An 18,231-nucleotide genomic window follows, 5' to 3' on the forward strand; every position below is an offset into this window, starting at 1 on the left:
GCTGCTCAGTCCCAGTTGTGCAAATGCTGTCAGAGAGACACGACATTAATGCAATTGCAACATGGCTGACAGAATGGCTTCGTACAGGTGCTGCTATACCAAAGGAAGCCGTGAGTGACTTTTCTCTGGCTATTCTTGGTGCTCTGGTGAAGGCCTTCACTCCTTACCCCAATCTGAAGACATACATTAACGAATGCTTCCGTTTGCTACTTGGGAACCAGTCTGCAAAACTTCCTCCTTGTTTTTATCAGGGTTGATGTGGCACACTGCATAAAGATGATCTGTCAGTGGGACTGCCTGAAAAACAAGTCACACCGTGTCAAAGATTTCTTTGTCAAGGCAATAGCAAAGCTTCTTCAATCACAGTGCTTGGACCATTACAACATCGGATAAAAACACAATTTAACTTGCATGATGAAAGAAAAACACGAAATTAATAACTGCTTGCTTTGTGGTGATGATGTTCAGCGCAGGCCATAGACGTCATCGATTTAAGTCGTCAGTGATCGCCTGAAAGAAAATTATATAGCTTGTACATAAAAGCGGCACAAACAGCATTAAAAAGGTAGACCCCTCCGGTTCAATTTGGAGCAAAATGGGGGGATGGTGACCTCTGGATGACCAAAAAAAACATATTTTTTAATATCTCATAAACCAAAACAGCACAAACGAAAATCTTAACGGCACAAACCTGCACAAACGAAGCACTAAAAAATGAGCCCACTCCGGTTCAATTTGGAGTAAAATGGGGGGATGGTGACGTCATCAGCCGAAATTAAACCTTATAATATCTCAGAAATTAAAACAGCACAAACGAAAATTTTAACGGCACAAACCTGCACAAACAAAGCACTAAAAAATGAGCCCACTCCGGTTGAATTCGGAGTAAAATGGGGGGATGGTGACCTCTGGATGACCTAAAAAATAATCTTTAATATCTCAGAAACCAAAACAGCACAAACAAAAATTTCAATGGCACAAACCTGCACAAACGAAGCACTAACCATTCTGTCTATTTGCTGGAATTTTTCAAGTGGGTGGGGTGTCAGCTTCACGCAGCTAAGCAAGACTGGTAGTTAGCAAAAGAATCACAGGAGAATATGTATTAGCAATCAAACTGTATTGGATCAGAAAAGAGTATATTAATTCCTGTATGCATTCAAATGACCTTTTTTGCACCACTCCATGCAGTCAGCTTGTCTGAGCCAAAAAGGATACCTAGTCAACAGAGTACTGCAGTTTTATACAATACAAATAAAATGGGTGGAGGTAGAACCAGTTTGAAGTGGTTTCTGCCTTCCCCCTCTAGCAACAATGACTAATTATTTTCTGGGAGACCTCACGGGGGTGTGTGATGACTCTCTGCTGCAGCCGTCTCTAGTTCATAATGATGGGGTAAAGTTATGTGCAATGTGTAGACATCTTCCCTGTATGTACTGGATGTCTCTCACCGTGGTGTGCGTGCGGTGAGGCAAATGACCTTATGATTCTAACTTCCAGGCAAGGCGGTGGGGTCTTCCGTGCGTTTGTGGAACTTTTTCTCTCAGTGAGATGCTTGAATCCCATTGCATTTCATTCCTTATATGATCTTCATTGTTCCTCCTAGAAGGAATGTTCCCTGCCTAGAATATAATTGCTAAACCTAAATGATTATAATTTCATACAATGACAATGTGATGGAAATTTAGAAAGTGCCATTGTGCCATGAGCGGAGTTCCTGTTTGACCTAATCAAAAGGTCCTATGAGCCGAGTTTCTCTGTATGCAAATATGCTTCAGGGCTCAGAAACAAAGGGTTCTGCAGATGGCTGTTTTAGTTATGCAGATGTTTCTGAGCCTGTGAAATACATTATAAAGTAAACATTTCTTGCAGCAGATCTCCTTCAGTAAATACAATTTTTCCTTCAACAACACAACTGTCTTCTGATGCAAACATACAATTTTTCTCCACACTTATATCCAAGCATTTTCATTTTACTTTCAAGTGTATAATGTGAATTGTGTGAAGATGGCCTGCTACACATTCATATTTTGGGGTAATCACATAATTTATTGCATGTTAAATATAGCCATTGAATAATTTGTGATTCAGTTGGTAAAGACTAAACAGAACAAAAGCTTATATTATAAAGCTTACTGGTCCGTACCTAATTTAACTGTATTTTTGTATTTTATCTTGATTTGTTGCCATCATGTTATCTGGATTCCACTGATGAGGACGTCTTATATACTCATGCTCAAGGTTGACTTGACTAGAGTGACCCAATTGTCACCACCTGTTCTGTAACAGACAACTCTGGGTATGACAGAGTAAGTAGGTCTACCCAGAGTATCTGCTTTCTACACAGAGCATGTTAATCCTTCGTTGAGACCCCTGATATGTACTCATGCACCCAAGCTTGTGCAAGAACTGTTCTTGTTTACATGTTTAGGAGCAGAGTGCATGGGAAAAGGTGACCAGAAAGTGATTAATGTCTTCAAATCTCTTCCGCAGCTATCTGTTTTATTTTAAGTTATACATTTTGCTTCCATTCAGTCACCCCACCCTGATGCACTGTGCTAATGTGGCACTTTCCTCTTCATGTTTATAGTTTGATTTCATTTGAGATTTGTTGTTGAAAATAGACTTTTAAAAATGTTTGACAATGTTGTTTTGCTTGCTGTGGGAGCAGAGTACATGAGAAATCTCTTCTGTAGAAAATACTGGAGAACATTTGATTGAGCTTTGACATCCTACACAGTGACAACTGTTAGACATTTAAACCAAAAAACGTATCCCTTTAATGAGAGCAAAGTAGACTACTTTCTTTAACAGAAATCCATTTGGATTTTCAACCCACCTTATTTATCTCATATGGGCAGTTCTTAGAAACAGCCACCAAAGATAGATTTGTTGGAAGAGTTGAAGTTAAGGTGACACGGAACCGGTTTCTCAGGTGGCCTTGCTGTTTCTCAGCAGGACAATTACTCATCAGCAGACTACAGGATTGAGACTGTTTGTATAAAGTGGCATGTCACTAATATGCCTGGTAGAGTCTTGCACCGGGTAGGTACCTCATTTTATTTTCTACTCATAGAAAATAAAAAGGCATAAAACAGATATTTTTTGAGCATGCAATGGGGCAACCTTTCACTTCTTACATCAGCCAATTACGTCACTCATTAGTTTAGCGCAAAGCGCTGTGGACAGCTAGCAGCGTAGCAGGCATGCAACGGAGGGAATAAAAGGCGAAAATAGCCTCAGGTGACTACCAAATAACGGCAATACATCATCCAAGGCCGAGTCGGACGTTTGGAAGACATTTGGTGTCATTTGAGACCATGAGAGCAACATTGTCAGGGAATTTGCAGCTTGTAAAAGCTAGGGACATCTTTGCTGAGAAAACACATCGACAGCTGCAAGAGCACAGGTTCCGGGACTACTGATCAGTACTTCTTTAAGGACACAGCCCTCAAGCCCCCCAAATGAGGGAACAAGGTGTAAGGATCATGATTATTGATTAATTAATATTTATCAAAAAATTTAAAATCATAATTCAGGAAAATAATTTCCTAAACAAGAATCATTACTTACGAATAGAGATGTCCTCTGGTGTTGTGATTATGGGCTCAAAGTTCTTAATAATTACAAACTTATCATTAATAACCGTTAATTATTAACCAAAAATCATGTCACCGTTTAATCAACCGCTTCACCGAAGTTGGGGGAACTTCGAAATTGTTTTGACAGATAAATCACTCTTGCACAAAATAAACACAAACGCTTCTCTTAATTACATAAATGAAGATTTATTGAAGCCAAATAATTCTGATATACCATTATTCTGGTCCAAAAACCTTCACCTAACTAACAAGCACTATTCTACATAAAGGGGATAAAAATGACTACCTAACAACAATAATAAAAGAAAATATATGTGCATTGAGTGAAGATCAAACCAGCAGTTTTATGGATAAAATGTGGAATTTGGGTTAACTTGGAAAGAGAAACCCTCCTGGTGTGCTGATGTCTCGATAGCTGCGGTCAGCTGGTAAACGGTGGGCTGGGTCCTTAGCCATTAAAAACTGATTGCCCCAAATCTCGAACAAATCATAAAAATCTAAGGCCAGAACTCAATGGAAAAACTCCAGTGATAAAACTGGAACAAAGGAGTGGTCAGGCGAGGCCCAGACTGCAATTGTTTTGAATGGAAAACTTAAAAGTCCAACTTCTAACTCCTGGCTGATTTGGGATCAGCCAGACAAAAACATGAACACACACCTTGCACAGCAAATCAAACACTCAGCATAAAACACTTCAATCAGTATTGCATGCAACAAGTTGATACCTTGGATTAACTACTGCTGATTCTAAATCACCTTAACTATGCCTCATCCTGCCCAGACTTCTAAATGCAACTATCAGATTTAATATAAAAAGAACGAAAATACTTTGACGTTGATTTCTTCTCTCCACCGATTGAGGATGGGTCAGGTCTGAAGAAAACGAGGGGGTAATTACGAGTTTGTGATCAACTAAAAAAAACAACAACAAAAAAACGGTAAACTTCTCATCTGTCCAAGAGGGGAAAATATGAAGAACCGTTTAATCGACTGAATCAACAAGGAGGAAAACATCTCCTTGGAAATAAAACCTCTGTGGGTTTTTCACCTGTGCCAGGTCATCAGCGGGGTCTTCGATCGGTATATGAATCTTCTGATCTTTTTGTATCAGACAGATTTCCAGCTTTCAAGCTCTTCGGGGAATGGCCGCGTGGAGAAAAAAGGTTCGCCTGCGAGCTTTTGTCTCTCCAAATATGCACCTCTGATGCGTCGTCCCGTGAAACACGCTGGAAATGGCAACGAAAGTTTATTCTCCGCTGGTTTTATAATCCTGGGTGATGTTAGAGCTGCGATGTCTGTTGAGCTGCGCGTGTTGAACTGCGCAGCCTATTCGGTCTCTCCGACCAAAATGGATGACCCCAACAAAGGATACAGCTACAAAGTTAGCTGGGAAGGTTGTGTGTTTGGATATTAGATCATTTGAGACTGTGTGTGGACAGGGATTTATCGCACTTGCTCAGGGCTTAATTGACATTGGTGCCAGAGCTGGCCTTGTGGATGCTTGACAGCTTCTGCCTGATTCAACCACCGTGTCACACAGACCGATTAAATTTGCTGAGGACATCCAAAAAAGCATCATCCCAGAGCTGAGAAACCAGATGACTGAAAGCAATGGGGCAGTGACTCTGGACATGCAGACAGATGACTACCGTAAAATCAGTTACCGTGTGTGATGTTGCATTACATCAGTGACAGGTGGCAGCTATTGAGTGAGTGCTTTGTAGATCTGAATGGGACAGCACATTACGGAAAACAGCTGACAACCTCAGACTGGCCATCATGCAAGTATTGCGTAAATACAACCTCGATGAGATCTTCTCTAAACTAGTTTATTTGACTGACAGAGGTGCCAACCTAGTTCCGGGCCTTGAGACTGTTATGAGACTCAGCTGTGCAGCACACGTTCTACTGATGAAGACATCTTTGGTGAAGAAGTGTCTGCTTTGATCGACTCCGCTAAATCACTTGTCCCTTGCTTTAAGTAGACAAACCTCCAGAATTGTATGAATAAAACACTGAACACCTCCATGGAAACACGCTGGAATTCTCTGTATGCAATCTTGGACTCCATCAGTGTTCGGTACAAGGATGTCCGCGCACTTCTATAGGAGCGAGGAGAGGAAAACCTCCTCAGTAACCTGAGCACAGAGACTCTACGTGACATTGTTGCATTTCTGTCTCCACTCAAGACAGCTACCAAAGCTCTAGAGGCATCCAAGACCCCAAACATTCACCTAACCGCCTAAAACGCCACCTGCAGCCATCATCATCTGGCAGTTGGATACTGTCATCACTGAAGGAGAAATGCCTAAAAATTCTGACTGAAAAATTCCAAATGCATCTTCTGCACAAGCTGGCGATGTTCCTGCACCCCAAACTAAAAAGCCTTAAGCTGGTTTCTCACCAGGGTGTCGTGATGATGGCATATAGTGAAGCACAGCATCTTATTAAAGGTAGGAAGAGAATAGCTGGCCTGATATCAATTTTTTAAGGGCAAGCACAGAGAACAAGACAGTAATCAAGATTCTTAGTAAACAGTGTATTCATATTTAGTTTTTGAATATTTAAAAAAAGATTATGCTTGTTTGGTTATTTACTAAGACGGAATAACAAATCAGTCCTAATTAAGTCATTGTGATTGCATAATGGCATACTTGCAGCCGAGCACAACACTCAAACGTGCAGCAAGTAGCCCAGGCCAAAATCCATGTTGTCTTACATTTTTCAAACTTTATAATTAATTTACGTTCTGAAGACAGGCTCACATTCTGACAGACTGTCAGAATGTGAGAAAATAAGTACAATAACAGCACCATAAGAGCACTACACTCATTCATTAAATGAAAGAACAAAAACATTGATTGATTTGTAAAATGAGTCAGCTATTTTCAAATAATATTGCTTATTAAAACTACACACTTTCGCACATTTTAACAGTACTACTATTGGGCCTTTAAACCCACTCCCTAGTTAATGATAGCTTTCTTTTTCCTTTACAACCAATACCGTTTTTGATTTGCTCCTTTGCTACTTTCAAGAACATAAGGAGAATTGTGGAAGCCCCATGCAAGGTGCAACAGTGGCAGCCCAACCACCAGAGAAAAGACACTGTCTGCAATCAACAGGGGATGATTTGGCTGATGTTGAACACTCCAGTGACAAAAGTCAGCCCCTGGATGAAGTGGCAGCCTACATTGAATTCAAGACACCAATGGAGGATGCTTTGGATGTTTCTGAACCTAGCACTGGTAGCGCGTAATGTGCTTGCCATCTTAGCATTAAGCACAGCTAGCGAAAGTGACTTATCTGCTGGGTTTGTGTTTCAGGAAAGGAAAATGCAGCTTAAGCCAGGGACTGAGGACAATAATCTTTTTCTGCACAGCACCCTAAGAGCAAGGCCTAAATATAGTGAGTAAGCACCATGGTTAATAAAATAAAATCCGACAGGCGTTTTAAAAGAGGCTTGTTTTGGCTGATCTATTCTATGCATGCCAGTGTGAGTGTGTATTTGTGTTTGTGAAAGAAAGAAAAGGCCCTGCATTCAGCTTGTTTACCACTGGTCATCTGTGAGAGCAGTGCGCACTGGCATGTGAGTACTGCCTCTGTTTGTAAGATTGTGACTGACCACTAAATGAAAATGAGCAGCTGTGTGTATACATTGTGAGCATAGGTCGGGTCGTGCTCTATTACTCACGGATCCGGTCGGCTCCAGGGTTTTAAAATGTGGACAATTTTAACAGGTTGGGTCTCAGTTCTGAGCTCTACGGGTGCGGATATGGGTTTGAAAAATTGGACCTGTGCAGGACTGATGCCAGGTGAGGAGAGTCATGCACTAGTTGTTTTAAAAGGTTACTACCACCTAGTGGTAACTAAAAAAAAACTGTTACTGTAGAGGAAGTGACATAGCAACCTGGGGACTGGAAGTTGTCTTCCGGACATAGTCACCCAGTATCAAACGGAGCACCTTTTGATAGCACTGGGTGACAGTGTTTCTCCCCCATTGTCAGGTTTTTGCTGTCATTATAGAATGCAGAAGAAAAACAGGTAAACAAAATTCTAGATTCACTGTGCATATTGCAGCAATAGGAGACAACATGGCAAATGGACAGAAGTGTGCAGTGGGTTCCATCGTTGTATGCCAGGCACAGTTGCATTGTAACACATTTTCTGTTTGGTGCAAGAAAGCAAAACTTTCAGGTCAAACACATCAAGTCCAAGTGAAGAAGTCACTGGTGTAAATCTTTTACGATTTTATCAAGTTGAATCTAAAGTTATTAACTTTTTGACTTAGGTCTGACCAAATTCTGTGTCACATGACTCGAGTTCACACCTCTGCTATATACTGAAAGTCTTGGGTAGATGTTCATACTGTTTAGATAAGCTTACCTATAATGATAAAAAATGTGTATATTGTGTTTTTCACTGCATTTTATGTTTTGGTCTGGTCTTTTTTCCCCATAAAGAACTTGGTCCTAAACAAATAAAGCTGCATGGCCAAGTAAATAAGCAAATTCTTCAGCATAAGAAGACATTTTTGAAATTTTCATGCTGCTGCTTTTGTGGAAAAGTTTAGAGATTGCCCCTTCAGTTGCAATGTGACCAGTGCACAAAGCAAGATCCATAAAGACATGGATGAGAAAGTTTGGTGTGGAAGAGCTTGATTGGCCTGCAGAGAGTCCTGACTTTAACCTGTGAACACCCGTGAGAAAGAAACTAGGAGCTTTTTGTTCTCACCGAACATCAGAGTCTGACCTCAGAGATGCTTTGCTGGAAGAAGTATCAGAGATATTTCCACAGTTGTTTCCTTTTTTTTCTGTGAATGGTTGGTTGCTCCTTTCTCAAGCACAGCCAGAGATGGGCTCTATTCTATTCTAATTCCTTAAACCTTGTAGACAGTGGAAGCAAGTAGGTTTTTGTAACAGCATGTGTGTATGGTTTCTAGTTTCTTTTTTAGAGAGCACTACATGGTAGAATAGTTCTCACTTGCTGTTTTTCCTAGCCTATGAAAAAGGGGTGACACCTCTGTCAAGCTGACAGCTGATCTAACATAAGATTTTCACAAGCAGGGGAAGGAATGCAGATGGCTAAATGTGACAAAATATGGCTATACATTTTCTATGCAATACTTTAAAACTTGGACCCAGAACACAGATGAAAAAGACCCTTTCATGTGTGTCTCGGTCTGATGCTGATAAATTTGCAGTGTGGCCACGCTTAATTTTACACAATATTCTAATCCTAACTTTAAAATCATACCAGTGACAAAAATATATTGCTAACAAGGACTTAGAGTTTATTTGTGTCTAATGGAAATGATAAGACTTCAGGTTGGTCACAATGTGGGACATCACTGAGGCTTGACATCATGGTAGAAGTGATAGCCTCATGAAAACAGGACAACACAGCAAAGTTATGGTTGTGTAACACAGATAAAGGAATTGTTGTGGTTGCAGTTATTATCATTGATGTAATCTTGTCCTGTAATAAAATATTCAAAATAAACAAAGTAAAAAAAATATCTTGACGAAGTTCCAAAGTCATGTGTCTCACGAAGGGTGGCAAGTGAACCAAACATTTTTTTTAATTTAGTGAAATCATCATTGGACATGCAACATAAAAACACAAATTTCATTGTCTTGACTACAGCTAGCAAGAGAATTAGAATTGCTTACCAAGGTAGTTGATCTCCATACAGTTCTCATTTCCGCCATAGTTGTTGGGCTGTCCAGAGGCCCAGTTGTTAAAATCAAACTTGGAATCTTTGCTCCACAGCCAAACACTTTCCTGAGAGAATAGTTTTAAATATCAGTGTAAAATTCTTACCAGGCAATCCCACAAAATTATCATTTTCAGCCTCTTAGCTCCAAAATATTTTTTGCCAGGTTAGAAGAGTTTTAAAAAACTCACCTTCACTGCATCGTTTGCCTCCAACCCAAGTTTGTGTATGTGATCCAGATAATTTAAAGATGAGACTCTTCATAAAAGGTGTACTGATCTTTATTTTGGATGGTGGCCAGATTTCCATAGTAGGAAATGCAGTTGAGCTGAAGAGAAATAAAAGATACAAATCAACAAAAACATCATTGTAACATTAATTTTAGTTTATGTATGTGTGCAAGCAGTTGTAAGGTTTTGCAAACTTAGACAGCTCTGAAGCGTAGCTCTTTTAATTGATTCCTTGATTTTCATTTGAGTCTTCAGTCAGTTCTTTCATAACACCAGAAAAAAAACCTTTATATTCAGTGAGATTAGGGGGAATATATATATATTTTTTCTTATGTATAATAAAAAGTGAAAAAAACAAAAGGACATAATTGTAGATTTATTAACTATTCAATAATCAATACATTTATTTAATGTAAGAATATTATTAAAATATATTCTTAAATATAAGAGAAACATCAATAAGTCAAACACTATTTCCATCATGGGAAAAGGAGTGAAAGTGGTGGAGGAGTATAAATACCTCTGTTTATCTGGAAAACAGACTACAACAAGGGACAGAGCAGACTGTATGTACTTCTTGTGGAAGCTTAGGTCCTTCAGTGTTTCTAGCAAGATGCTGCATGTCTTCTATAAGTCTTCTGTGGAGAGTATGATCTCTTCTGCCAACATCTGCTGGGGGTAGCAGCACCAGAGCCTCTTAATGTGACTGTTGTACAAGAGAGTGTCTTCAGATCTGCTGACAGACCGCTACGGGAGATACTTCCTGCACACACCCATCAGCATCTACAACGGCTCTTTGAAGAAACCTGCATAATATGAGCTACAATAACATTATCCCTTTGGGATTAATAAAGTATTTTTTAAATTAAATTAACCGAATTGAATTCAACTGTTGTAATTTCATGAGAAGGTGATAACTGATATCTTCTGGTGTTTTGGTGAAACTTTAATCAGGAAGACATGTTTCTACCATAAAGGTCTGACCTGGATGGTGACACTACAGTAATCTTGAAACAAATAAATCCTTAGAGTTAGGCGTCAGCTGCTCTTTCTAGACATTCCAAGTTTACTAGTCTTAGAGGTTGGCTGCACATGAATGTCATTTTTTTTTCAAATCAAGTTAAAACCAATTTACAAATTTACTGGCAAAGGTATTGGGTCATCACACATGTGTATGAAAATCCAACACCTGGGCATTTATACTGCTTCTACAAACATTTGTGATAGAATGGGTCACTGTCAGGAGCTTAGTGAAAGTTCCTCCCTTTGAAATATTCTTCAGTCAACTCAGCAGATTATACCAACATGTTATGCTACTTGAAGTCGCAGTGTGAGGTCAGCGGATGCTCTGGGGCATAGTGCACAGAGATAACCAACATTCTATTTTGTCAAGTATAGCTCTAAGTAGCTTCAGAGCTCTAAACCTCGTGTGGCATTCTCTTTAGCCCAAGAACAATGCCTAGAGAGCTTGATGGAATGGGTTTCCATGGCCAAACAACTTCACCCAAATCTTCCATCACCAAGTGCAATGCAAAGCATCCATTGCAGTGGCATGGACCACTGGACTCTAATAAGTGGAAAGATAGATTTCAGATACCTGAAAGCTACAGCCCCGTTTATATTGCCTGTGGAAAGCCATGGGCTTTTTAAGGCTTTGGAAAACCCAAAGTGCGTTTCGATACAAATTTACTTGGGTAAATTCATTTTCCCGGGGACTTACTTTGACGGGTAAAGGGTCCTCCTCTGGGGTAGGGCTTTCAAAATCACCTTGGAATTGTTAAAGGGGCAGGGATGTGTGCAGCAAGGCATTACATTACTAGCAGCGGTAATGGCAGAGGGTACAGAGTTATCGTTTTTATACCATTAATTTGTCACATAAAGTAGCTTTAAGATGTTTTCTAAGCAAGAAAGTAGACCTCAAAATGTCATCTCTGCAGTCAGTTCATCAACAATGAGCCTAGTTTGAAATGTTCTTTTGAAGCTTTGAGGGCAGTAGAGCTCTGCTGACAGACCTGTCTGGCAGCTAAGCTAAGCCAAGACTGGCACTTAATGGACTAAAATTATCTTTTCAAGTAAACCTGGCATTCAATTTTGAAATCAAGATCCCAGAGCCTGGAAAAAGAGTAGATAGGCATAGAACCCACATTGCTTTTAGTCCATTGTGAGGTTTCTACAATCAGTGATGATTTGGGGTGCCAAGTCATTTGCTGGTTTTGCTCTACTGTGTTTTCTAGTCCACCATCAATGCAGCGATCTAACAAAGTTTTAGAGCACGTCATGCTTTCCTTTGCTGACAAGCTTTACGGAGATATTTTCCTGCAGGACTTGGTGTCTGTCCACACTTCCAAAGCTGGTTCAATAACCATGGTGTTACTGTGCTTGATTGCCCATCAAACTGGCCTGATATGGGGCCTCATGCATAAAAGAGGGCACAGCTTTCATAGTAGAAGTTTGCGGTTGGGAGAAATTCCAAAACTTGCGGTACACATAAAAAGCCGGGCCCGTATACTCAAAGATTCACAGAGTCCTCTCAGAGAGCTCCTACCTTAGCCTTAAAATTCCCGCTAATAAGCACAGATGCACATTTCAGATACAAGAAAATTCAAGACTATGTAAAGTGAGCTACATGACAAAAAAAAAAAAAGTACTCTGCAGTGAGAAAACTAAGTATATTGCAGTGGCATAAAAAAAGAAAGTTTTTAAAAATAGTAAAGAAAGGTTGGACTACAGACTAAGATTAATGAATTTTTATATTTTAGGAAAAAACTAGCTTGTTTTAACCCTTTTTTTTGATTCAGTGGGTGACCAATGTATCATTCCATCTGCTTTCACACACCAGTCAGGAATGTGAGAAGTGATTGTACCTATTGTAATTAGTAGCTACAGAGATTGCAGCACATATTCAAATTAAAAACGTGGAGTGGCAAATGGTCAAATGTTAACACAATAGGAGCTGAATTACAATTCTTGGCGAAATTAAAAATATTTAGTAATTTATATGTCAAATCCAACATGAGCCATCTATCTTCTACATTGAGCTCAATTATAGTGGCCATATACAGTACAGACCAAACGTTTGGACGCACCTTCTCATTTAAAGAGTTGTCTTTATTTTCATGACTATGAATATTGTAGCTTTACACTGAAGGCATCAAAACTATGAATTAACACATGTGGAATTATATACTGAACAAAAAAGTGTGAAACAATTGAAAATGTGTCTTATATTCTAGGTTCTTCAAAGTAGCCACCTTTTGCTTTGATTACTGCTACGCACACTCTTGGCATTCTGTTGAGCTTCAAGAGGTAGTCACCTAAAACGGTTTTCACTTCACAGGTGTGGCCTGTCAGGTTTAATAAGTGGGATTTCAAGTCTTATACATGGGGTTGGGACCATCAGCTGTGTTGTGCAGGAGGTGTATACAGTACACAGCTGATAGTCCTACTGTTAGAATTTGTATTATGGCAAGAAAAAAGCAGCCAAGTAAAGAAAACCGAGTGGCCATCACTACTTTAAATAATATGCTTTATAATATAAAAGAATTTTCACATAAAATTTTTACCTAAAAATCTAAATTATTGTTGAGGCTATTTTTATGTAATTCAAGCAGTTTTTTTTATTTCAAAATGTAATTTTTCCATAGTCAGCTTTTATTTCAAAATGCCAGCTTTTATTATACAAGGATGCTTTTTCCCCATGGCCATTTATTTCATAATGGCCCTGTCCCAATACTCACATTTCCACCTTGTGTCCCTGAATTGCGCGTTCCAGTTAATGGGTTCGAGTGCGTAGTGTGTTCCAATTCTCCAGAGTGGTCCTTAGCCCCGCCCCCTTTGTGCCTTCAATCCACACTTCAGCTAAGCGCGCATCTAAGCGGACTTCACCGGAGTATATTATTCCTTACTTAATAAATTATTTACTTAATTTTGAACACTTTGGCGTTCCATAGTAGACAACCTTCCCAAATATGGGCTAATATCATATGAATACTTCATATTAAAAATGAGATGTTATTAAAGTTCAGGGATGAGTATTAGCAAGTGACCCAATACAATATAGTGTCCATTCAACAGAAAAGTATGTGCAGACTGTCCTCTGTGTGCAAAAAGTTTTCAAAACTGAGAGAACACATTCTCAATTAGAGCTTTGTCATTTCCTCAGCTAGCACTACAAATACTTTATAATAAATACTGGTACAAGGAATCGATCTTGTACATACAAAGCTCATAGAACTGTTGAGGTTGAAAAGTTGTTTTACAGTTCTTATTCCTCCTAAGAGCAAGCAAATAAAATACATTTACATATGTTTTACCTCAGCTTTAATCCAATCCAGTTCAGTTTCATCAAAAAGGTAACACAAGCCTCGATATGTACGAACTTGGCAATAAAGCTGATTCTGATATGGAGTCCAACCAGCAAGGCACTTGCTATGGACACCTGTTAGAAAACATGGAAACTAATAAGAGTGTTTATAGAGAACAGCTGCATCCTTGCATCATCTCCAAAGTCAGGTCCAGAGCTATGGTACAAGAAAAAAAAAAAAAAAAACTACAGAAAGAAAAAGTTATTGAATATGAATAAGCAGTAACTAGAAACAAGTTTTAACATGACAATGACCTAAGAATGCATCAACTTCCACAAGAAAATATGAAAAATCACTAAAGACCCAGAATGAATATGCTGATCCTGGGTGTCCATACCATTCAGGCATTTTGGGTACTAAATTTAGACACTTTTGCAAAAAGTTTCTTTACTGAAATCTGAGTTAATAGTGCTTTAGGATATATACAAAATCAAGTCTACCAAACAATCCAAAACATTTAACAGATCAGAATAATTGAGTCAGCACTGCAGACTCTGTAGTCACACCAGCATTTTGCTAAATAAATAAGAATTAATTTAGAAATCAGAGCAAGTTCAGTCATTAGTGTAAGTCATAATGACTGCGGTTTTATGAATGTTCACTCCTCAAAATAACAAAAGTACAAACCTGAACCTGAAGCCACCTCCTCTGACCTTTTGGATACTTGTGACTGAGAATTAAAAAAAAAAAAAGAGTCAGACACATTTCATACAATGGCTCATTGTGCTTTTTGCATTGGGATGGAAAATTGGGATGTTTAGTTTTGTACACATTTACTTAACACAAAGCAATATCTCATAAGTTTAGCCAACTTTACTTACAGTGGCTCCAATCCCAAATCCACAAAGGAGCAAAGGGAATTGTATAACTGAGTCCATCTCTTGAAATAGGTGCATTTACTGGGTAGAAAGAGGCTTTAAAACTAAATTCTCCAATACACAATTCTGACAAATCATCTAGACATGTTTTTAATTGTGGTAAAGAAAAGAAGCAAAACACTATAAAATACAACAGCTACAAAATACATTAACTATTTTCTGTTAATAGAGGACAGGAATTTACCTTGTGGTGATGAGAAATGAGAAAGTGGCTATAACAGTCACAGTAACTTGTGTTAGTGGGCCTGTCATTCTCTGTTAACAGCTCATCAAATAATCATAAAAAATGTTGTGGCAAAAAACAATCCCGCCCATTCAGTTTGTGATCTGCATAAGGGTTTTGTAATGTTAGTGGGATGGAGGTGAACCAGGAGGAAAGAACCACACCTAAAAGGTATTTTTCCTGCTCCCTCCTGCTTTCTTATTTTTAATTCTTACAAATCCATCTTAACAATTGATTTACTGAGAAAAAAAGTTTACATTATAGTCATAATGGTTTCAAAGTGACTTATAAGAAGGAAGAAAAATTTGAATAAGTAGCTGTAATGCCAAGTAGTGAGTCAGTTTAGGAAAAACTGTTTGATCTCCTACTCTTTGCAGGAGGCTGAAATCTGAACACAAAGATGTTTTCTGGGAAAACTGTTGTAGCTGCAATTATGTGCGATTTCTCCTGGCCACTGCTGAAAATATATCCGTCTGCTTTTACTGATGCTTTCCACACTTTCCAGTTATAGGGTTAACTAATGTAGTTCATTAGCTCTGCTATGCTTCACCCTGTCCTAGCTGTGGATCTGCCAAGTCAGATTTAATGAAGAACTCTGTAAGTCTTTGGTCAGTTTTTGCTCCACATGAAACCGCGGTTAGTTTTCAATCATGACTTTCTCCTTAGTTATTCTAACTGTTTTGATATCAACTCTGGTTGTGTACCAAAACAAAATCAAATCCACATCCTAATTTGTGCCTTTGACATTTTTTTGGCACCTTATGTTTTCCTTCACAATTTCTGCAAATAACGTGATGGATATCTGCCCCGCCATCTAAAGACCACAGCTTCTTTAGAAAACTATTCAAAGATCAGCAGGATCCCAAAAAAGATTCAAGGAGCATAGTAAAGGTGAGAGGTTTGTGAAACATATTGTGCTATTTACCTAATATGAAATTTCCAATCTTGATACATTAACATTAAATAATATTTTCATGGTATGAGATGATGCTGATTTTTCAGATGTGAGTTTAAGGAACGGAAATAACGTGGTTCTATACAATATGTATTTACTATTTATTTAACCTTTATTTAACCAGATAAAAGACCCATTGCGATCAAGACATCTTTCACAAAGATAACCTGGCCTAGAAAACAGTACATGTCATAGTGGACAAGACGGATAGACAACAATAACATAACATTAAATATGTATGTAGACCACAATATGTAGCCAAATAACATTTAGAAACAGTAACAATTTAAGATTTAAAATACAGACACTGTTTGTAGGATTTCCTAAGGTAGAGTGGAAAGCTTTCAGTTTAACAGGTTTTAACAGTTTCAGTACAGATTGGTGGGCATTCCAAGCAGAGGGACCAGAAAAACTGGAAGCTTTCTTTCTCATTTCAGTTTGAACGCCAGTAGCAGAGAAATACAAAATGTCATTTAACCATACGGCATAATGGCTTTCAGTTATCTGAAGAAAGGGCATAAATAAGCAGGGACCAAGCCAATAGGAATTTTGTATACCAGAGTCATCTAGTGTGTAAATCGCCTTACAGCAGTTCTGATTCGCAGAGGGAAAAGATGACTTTGAAAAACATGATTTGGGAATTTTCAGCATTTAATACCAGTTTCAACTTCTCCAGACAAATCTGCACTGCATTAAAGAAATTAAAATTTTTGTGCGAGTGAGTGTGCAAAGCAGTAAATTCCAGACTAATCTGCATAAAAATGGTATAAAGCAGTTCCTTTCAGGAAGGTGCAAAGTTGTGGAGCATTGGTTTAAAAGTTAACTTTCACCTGTGGGAATGGGGATCCAACTGACTGTGGTGGATAGGAGCTTGCATACAGATCAACTTGAAAGCCTTAATAAATAATTTATATATATATATATATATATCATAGTTTATTGTACTGTTTTTCAGTAAAGACAAAAATGAAATACATATATAGGCAAAATGTCTAATGATTAACTAAACTAACTGACTTGATTAAGCCATGTGGTCCTACATCTGTCACAGTCTGGGTTTGGATCAGACCAAAGTGCAGATAAGAGCTTGGCAGCAGCATGTTTGTAGGAGTCTTCAAGTTTTATTCTAAAAAGGTTTTCAAAGCAGAACTAAGCACTGCAGGTATGAGATAATAAGTCGAGGTTCAAAACTTACACATACTGAACACTGCAGAACCATGGCATTATGAGGGTAGCGAGTGTGAGCGAGTTTTGAGACGAGGAACCAGCAAAGGACAATGAAACAAGCCAACTAATAAACAGAGTGAGAACAAAGGCAGGTAATCAAGGAACTAAGAACAGGTGTGACAAGCAGGCAGGGATGCAGAGGGAGCAGGAGAACCTAATAAAACTAAAGCATGAGGAAATAAACAGACTGCAAAAACCCACACTAAATAAAAAGTTGAAAACACAAGACCACAACAAAGTCAAAGATGTCATATCATGACATCATTTTTATCTGTTTTCTGCAGTTTCTACATGTATCCGGAGAAAATATTACAAGATCTCTGATGTTCTAAATCTGTTTATTTTTGGACACCTTGTTACAGAACAAGATTACATTAATAATTTGAACTGTAATAACAACCTTTCTTTAAAGCCCTAACTGTGCCCATGTTGTCCTGTTCTCACATGAACTTTGATGATGTCATATCGCTGGAAGATAGCTTTACAAATAGAACATCTTATCATTTATATTAGTTACTCAAACAAATATCTAGTCCCTCTTAACATTATTAAATGTTTTTGTTATTGGTATGATATCATTACACATGGCCACACACATCTCGAGGCCCTGATGATATCATATCTGCAATACTTTTGGCAAATCTGATATATTTTCCAAACTAAGTTCGTTCGTTCGTCGTCTTCCGCTTATCCAGGACCGGGTCGCGGGGGCAGCAGACTCAGCAGAGACGCCCAGACGTCCCTCTCTCCAGACACCTCCTCCAGCTCCTCCAGGGGGAGCCCAAGGCGTTCCCAGGCCAGCCGAGAGACATAGTCCCTCCAGCGTGTCCTGGGCTCCCCTGGGCCTCCTCCCGGTGGGACGTGCCTGGAACACCTCCCGAGGAAGGCATCCAGGAGGCATCCGGTATAGATGCCCGAGCCACCTCAACTGGCTCCTCTCAATGTGGAGGAGCAGCGGCTCTACTCCGAGCTCCTCCCGGATGGCCGAGCTCCTCACCCTATCTCTAAGGGAGTGCCCGGCCACCCTACGGAGGAA

General features: G+C 39.0%; 1 pseudogene; it reads right to left on the reverse strand.

The window, feature by feature from the left end:
* Positions 1 to 8,942: 8,942 nt before the first annotated feature.
* LOC124876778 lies at positions 8,943 to 17,369 on the reverse strand (annotated as a pseudogene).
* Between the last annotated feature and the right edge of the window lie 862 nt (positions 17,370 to 18,231).

The sequence above is a fragment of the Girardinichthys multiradiatus genome, chromosome 1 (genome assembly GCF_021462225.1).
Source record: "Girardinichthys multiradiatus isolate DD_20200921_A chromosome 1, DD_fGirMul_XY1, whole genome shotgun sequence".
In the NCBI taxonomy this organism is placed as follows: Eukaryota; Metazoa; Chordata; class Actinopteri; order Cyprinodontiformes; family Goodeidae; genus Girardinichthys; species Girardinichthys multiradiatus.